Raw genomic sequence first — 6,453 nt, 5'->3', positions numbered from 1 at the left:
ATTATCCTCCCCCAAATCCTGTAAATTAAGTATCAAAAATAATGAAGTTTGAACAACTTTTGAACAATGACTAGATTATACAATAGGAAGTAGAAAACAAAAAGGCCTTAAGGTGTCTGACAATGACCTGAGGTGCCCCGTTCCAGGTCACCACTAAAGTTACACGTGTGTAATATGACCATGCTGTCATTTGCTTCCATCCCCCAGCATTCTTTCCCATCGACATGGGGTCTCCAGATGCCCATGTCTTTGCTGAGAAACAGAAAATGAATGTGATGTGGCCTTGTACATACAGAAAGAAGAGCAGTGTTAGCTCGTCAACAGCAAGCACGACTCAACCATAACCCTTCTGAGAGTCATTGTCCAGGGAGAAGCACCCTTTTTTTTTTTAATTGGTTGGTTTTTCCCTTCTCCAACAAACAATGTTATCCAAGGCGTGGCAAGTCATTGGCAAGGTAAAAACTCCCAAACCAAACTCCCTGCCATCGAGTTGATTCTAACTCATCTCGACCCCATAGGACATAGTAGAAAGGCCTCTGTGGATCAAGATACTAAATCTTTACAGGAGTCAAGAGCCTTTTGAACTGCTAACCTTTTGGTCAGTAGCCCAACATATGCCACCAGGGCTCACCGCCTTTACTTTCCAAGGGTTTAGCAAATTAGGAAACATTTGATGTGTGTGAGAGATAGACAATGGGTTCAAGGGTTGCTGGACTCGCAGCAGAGAGGACAGGTGAGAAAGAGAAGGAGGGGTTGGCTCCTGCAGCTTTCCCCAGGTAGTCACTTCACAGTGAGCAATAGCGAAGCTTCAGAACGAAGGCCAAGGAAAGGGCAGACCCGTTTGATTAGCTGAAATTTGCTTTGAGATTAGCTAAGATTGATGATAGTCTGTGGCAGACAGAGACACAAAGAACAGATTATTAGGCACATTCTTTCTTGGCAAGTTGGATCAGTCTACACACACACACACACACACACACACACTGTATACCTTTCCCTAACAAAGTCATCCAGCATATGACTTGTCTCCTCCTGCATATCTCAAAAAGACCACCAGAATTGTCTTCCACCTGCCCCTCCCTGACACAAAGGCATCCTTATTCAAGGTGTCTTTTTCTTGACTGCTTAGTTCTTCAAAACTTTCCAGGAAATCAGCTGTGATTTTTTTTATTGAGTGGGAATGTATGTGTGTGGGGATTTTGTGGTTGTTTTTTGTCTTTTTGGTTTATAAACTCAAGAAAATAGTTAAAGAGGGCAGGTAGGAATTAAGAGTAGAGAGGGAGAAAGTCTTTTCTCTCAAAAGAAAAATTTGTACAGGGAATTGATAATGCAGACATATCAGAATGCTTTGTGATAGTGTAGACACACCAGCATTCTTTAGCCTTCAATCTTGAAAAGAGAAACCAGTTGGGTAGTAGATAACCGCTTTCCATTCTATGAGGTTTTTACAGAGCAGGCTCTGAAATGAAACCTGACTGGTAAGAAAATTTTAAGTGCAAAAACTAAAACGGGGTTTTCTGGCCCGGTGATTCCTAGTTCTTTGTTCTGGAATGTCTTACTTTCACATCCATTCACTAATGAGAACTAAGAAGGATATTTACAAGTGTCTGACACAGGAGTGAAGAAGACGGTTTAAGCCAGTCTTTCTGGTTTAAAGAAACACAGATCTAGGCTTCTTCACACACACACACACACACACACATTCAGAGAGACTGGGATATGAAATACACATAGATCTAAAGCAATCATGATAGCAGAGACTTGGGGTCCTCACTTCTTTCTGTGCTGTGCCCCAATTTCCCTTTCCAGCCAGCTTCCTTACCCTTTACTCTCTATCTGTTCGTTTCTTCATCGTTGTCACTTGCATATGGTTCATGGCATTCTCCCACAACCTAACTGTGCCGCCAACTGGCTGAGTAGCTTAATTTCCCAATGCCAAATTCCTAAGAGAGGAATCTGATTGGCCCAGATTATCATTTTAAACTAATCTGTACAGATGGCACGCCAGGATATAGAATGGCTGGCTTCCAGGCAAGTGCCAACTCCTCGGTCATTCAGCAGAGATTAGGGGAGATGCGTACTACAGAGCTACAGAGCACAGGTTCTCAAACTGTTTTGGTCTACCCACCCCATTTCGGAAAAAAAAAATTATTCAACGCCCACCTGGCAATTAAAAACATTTGTACACTAGCCCATAATCCAAGATAAAGTATAGGTATCTGCTTAAGCAGCCCTTCTTGATTGTCCCCCCAATTGGTGGGGGGGGGGCGGTGGGGCGGTATTCCCCTCTTTGGGAAACACTGCTATACAGAGCATGACTAGAAAGAGGTCATAAGCAGCCTTATTTCCTTACAGAGGGTATGGGACTCGTTTGCTAGCAGGGAAGCCTGGTGTTCTAACAGTAAGTGCTCTGCTGCTCATGGAAAGGTCAGCAGTTTGAACCCCCCTGTCACTCTGCAGAAGAAGAGATGTGGCCATCTACTCCTGTAGAGATGACGGACTAGGAAGTCCTATGGGGCAGTACTACTCTGCCCTATTGTGTGACTAGGAGTCAGGATCAAGTTGACAGTGCACACAGCGCCAGTTCAGTGGAAAGCATGTTGTTCACATTCTCCAAGGGGTGGACCTCAGCTGATCACAACAGGTCCTGTCTGCCCCAGAAAACAGCCCTTCTCTCCACCTCCCTTCTTCTCGATGCTAGGCCTCTTCAGAATCGTGTTTCAAAACATTTTGAATTTTAATTCAGAATGCTGAGAAGAGAAACTTTGTTTTGGTTTTTCTCACATACCCAGATCACTCCATTATCTTGTTCCAGCATATCCCGGAGTGGACAATGAAACATTAGAATAGGGGATAATGGATGCCTCTTTATAAAATGTATTTTATTTATTTTTACATGTATTTCAGCTAGACATACAATTAACAGAGATGCTGCTGGTGAACTTATCGGAGGTCAAAGTAAGTGGGTATCACAGTTGGGTGACCTAACATGGAAGAACTTGTTCAAATATTTAAAAACACAACTGCACCGTGCCAAGACAGGCCATTAACCAAACTCACTGCCGCCTGGTTAATTCCCACCCGCAGCAACCCCATAGGAAGGGTTGAACTGCCCTTGTGGGTTTCGGAGACTATAACTCTTTACAGGGGTAGAAAGCCCATCTTTTCCCTGTGGAGCAGATTGTGGTTTCGAACTGCTGACCTTGCAGTTAGCGGCCTAATGCATAACCACCACACCACCAGGGCTCCTTGAGGCAGGTCGTAGACGATGTAGATCCTGGCATCAAACAAATCTGCCTGGAAATCACAGCTCTGTTTTGTGATCACTCTGTGACCTAGGCCAAAGTGTTTAATCCCTCTGCGTCAGATGTAAAGTGGAAAAAATCAGGTAGGGTGAAATGCTAAGTGTAAGATAATGATGTTAAGTGATGTCCTTTAATCAGGGAAAGGGAGAAGAAATTCTGATAAATGTTTAATAGGTATGGTGCTTATTACAAAGGGAAGGAGAAATTGCTCCCAGCATGCCAGTTAGTCCACTGTGCTGTGAAAAAGCCCAGGACAGAGAGAAGTGCTGCGATCGGAGAAGGAGCTGTCTTAGAAGGGGGGCGTAAAGCCCTCAGAAAAGGGTTACAAAGGGAAAGAACTTGCTGGATGGACTGACTACCTGGCAGTCATTGTCAGAATGAGGGGCAGCCCACTGCCTAGGTTTCCATTTCACTTCCTCCCTCCGTGAGGCCTAGGCCGCATTGGATTCCCCTGCTGTCGCAGGATGTTCCCTTCCTGTGTTTTCCCTACTGTAACACTCATTACATTACATATGACACAGGACTTGTTGAAAGTCCATCTTCACTGCAAGGCTGCAAGTTCTGTCAGATTCTCACATGCACCGTGCATCTCCATGCCTGATCCAAGGGTCCAGCACATGATAGACACTGTAGAGATAGACACGACGCAGCTATATGCATGGAAGCAATAAGATAGGAAAAGGAAATAAGAAGGGGTTTCAACAACCAACGGCCCCGAAGGGGCCAAGAAAATCAAAAACAATAACCCCAATTTAACAATGAAGGTTTAAAATGCCTTAAAAACCAACAAAAATCCGCAACAACCAAGTTCAAAAACAACAACTTAAAGGGAAAACAAGTAAAAAAGCCAAAGGCCGGGAGGGAAAAAAACAAAACCTTCCTGAGCTCTTCGCTAAGCAGCTCACCACCATCACCGTTTATCTTCTGTACAAAAGCAAAAAGATTATACTTCTGTCTCACTATTGTCTCAGAAGTCCTTCTTTTGTTGTTTTAGGAGCTTTGGGGCACAGTGGCTGCTAACGGAAAGAGAGGTTGGTGGTTCAGACCCTCCACAGGAGAACATTACGGCAGCCTCCTTTCATGAAGCTTTACTGTCTGGGAAACCCTATGGGGCCGTCGACCCTGTCCTAGTGGTACGGTGGTTATACCTTGGGCTACTAACTACAAGTTTAAAGCCACCAGCTGATCTGTGGGAGAAAGATGGGGCTTTTTACGTCCATAAAGCATTACAGTTCACAGAGGCAGTTCTACCCTGTCTAATAAGGCTCCCTACAGTTGGCATCAAGTTTGGTTTGGGGGCTTTCTTTTGGAGTTAACTGAGTCACTATGAGGCTGAATCAACTTGAGGACAGTGGGTTTGGCTTGTTATTTGTATCATGTGAGCTTACTACTTAGCAAATGTTCAACAAACAAATGACTGAATAAATGAGTATCTGGCCAGGATACATAGCAAAGTTTACACTTTCAAACTCGCAGTCTTCCAGCGTCTCTCAAGTTGCTATTGTGATGTCAAGCCTACAGTCCAGGTCAGAAAGGGTCATCGCAAGCCAACATCTCTCTCTGCAATTACTTTGTTGGTATCACTCATGTTGAGTTTGGAGAGTTTCTTCTTGCTAACAAGCTAGCTTTTACCTTTGGATGGAAATAGTTTTTACCATCGGAAGACAATTGTTCTCATTCACTAGGTGGTTCTCTCAAATCCTTTTAGTCTCGCCTAAGAATATTTATTGGTAGAAATGTTGTTTTTTAAATTGTTTGTTTTTTACTTATTTTTACTAACTCATCCATCCAATTCACTCTAACAAGCCTTTTGGAGCACCTCTTGTGCTCCAGGTACTGGAAATACCCAGATGAATAAGACTCATCCCTGAAGTTGTTCAAAGTCTATATGTGGCATCGTTAGATTCAAAGATCTGAAACTTGAGGCTCAGAAAGTTCCTTCCCAGAGGCCCAGTCAAAGCCACTTCAATCATACATGCTCCCTGCAACTCCCTTCTAGCAGGAAACCATTGCATCTAAGATTTGAACCCATCAGCCTCTCTGTGTTACAAAAGGCAAGCCATCTGCCCAGGCAGCGACAGCGGCCTTAGAAACCCTACAGAGCCGTTCTGCTCTGGATTCAGCTAGAATCGACTGGGCAACCGTTGCGGCACTAACGAGGTGCTTCTCCAAACTCCCATTAGTCTCATCTGGATGTTTCTTTTATCCATCAACTTTTCTTTCTAACATCCTGCAGCCAGCATTCCTCACAGAAATTTCTTTAAGATCTATGAAATGGATTTTTTTTTCTGTCTTAGCTCCCTTAGCTCTCTGCAAGAAAGATGGTCAGATGTGAGGACCATGGATTTGGAGTTTTGAGAAAATCAACCGATGCACAGAAAAGAAAAAAATAAAGTTCCTAAAACCAATGAAAATTTCACCCAACCCTAGGGAATTTTAAAAACATGACCGTTTTCAATCCCTGCTTACCTGAAGAAGTTCTGCTACTTCCCCTACAATCTCTTTACACTCGATCCTCAGGGGAAAGGCTAAAATAAAACAAAATTGAATCAGTTTAGAGCACATGGAGGTTTTGCAATTCTTCACACCGGTATGGATTAACCACCAATTTAATGACATTTAAGCTTCAGGGCCTCTTACTACAATTAGCTCCTGCCAAGACACTTGGAGAACGCCTAGCACTGCATTTTCAAAAGTAAGTTCTTCTAACCACTCTTGGTAGGGATCACAGTCACCTTGTATTCCAATTTACCTTCATCACACTCTCCCCCATTGAGGTAGTTAGTTTATTGTGCCAGCCTGGCCGATAAACACATGTGGGATTAATTGAAGGGCAGAGGGATAAATGGCTCAGCAAGCCTCGCCTTTCTTGTCTCTCGCTCTTTGATCATCAGACCAGTGTGCGGCTGCCTTGCTTGTTCTGGGCCTCAATTTTCTAGCTACACTACCTGTGGGACACCTAACTTGTGGACTGTGTTGCTGTAATTGGAGGTTCCTTCAAGACCTGCTTTGCCACACAATTGGAATTTACATCTCTTGAGCTGGGGACTGACTGTTGGTGACCTGGCTGACTGTTTGCTGCCTGTGCCCGGATGGCCTGAATCTCTCTACAGAGGACTACCTGGAGGCCCTCAAGACTTGAAGGACT

The sequence above is a fragment of the Echinops telfairi genome, unplaced genomic scaffold (genome assembly GCF_000313985.2).
Source record: "Echinops telfairi isolate 266 unplaced genomic scaffold, ASM31398v2 ScPeMD7_7421;HRSCAF=8459, whole genome shotgun sequence".
In the NCBI taxonomy this organism is placed as follows: Eukaryota; Metazoa; Chordata; class Mammalia; order Afrosoricida; family Tenrecidae; genus Echinops; species Echinops telfairi.
The sequence above is the reverse complement of the archived record's forward strand: the minus strand, read 5'-3'. Positions refer to the sequence as shown.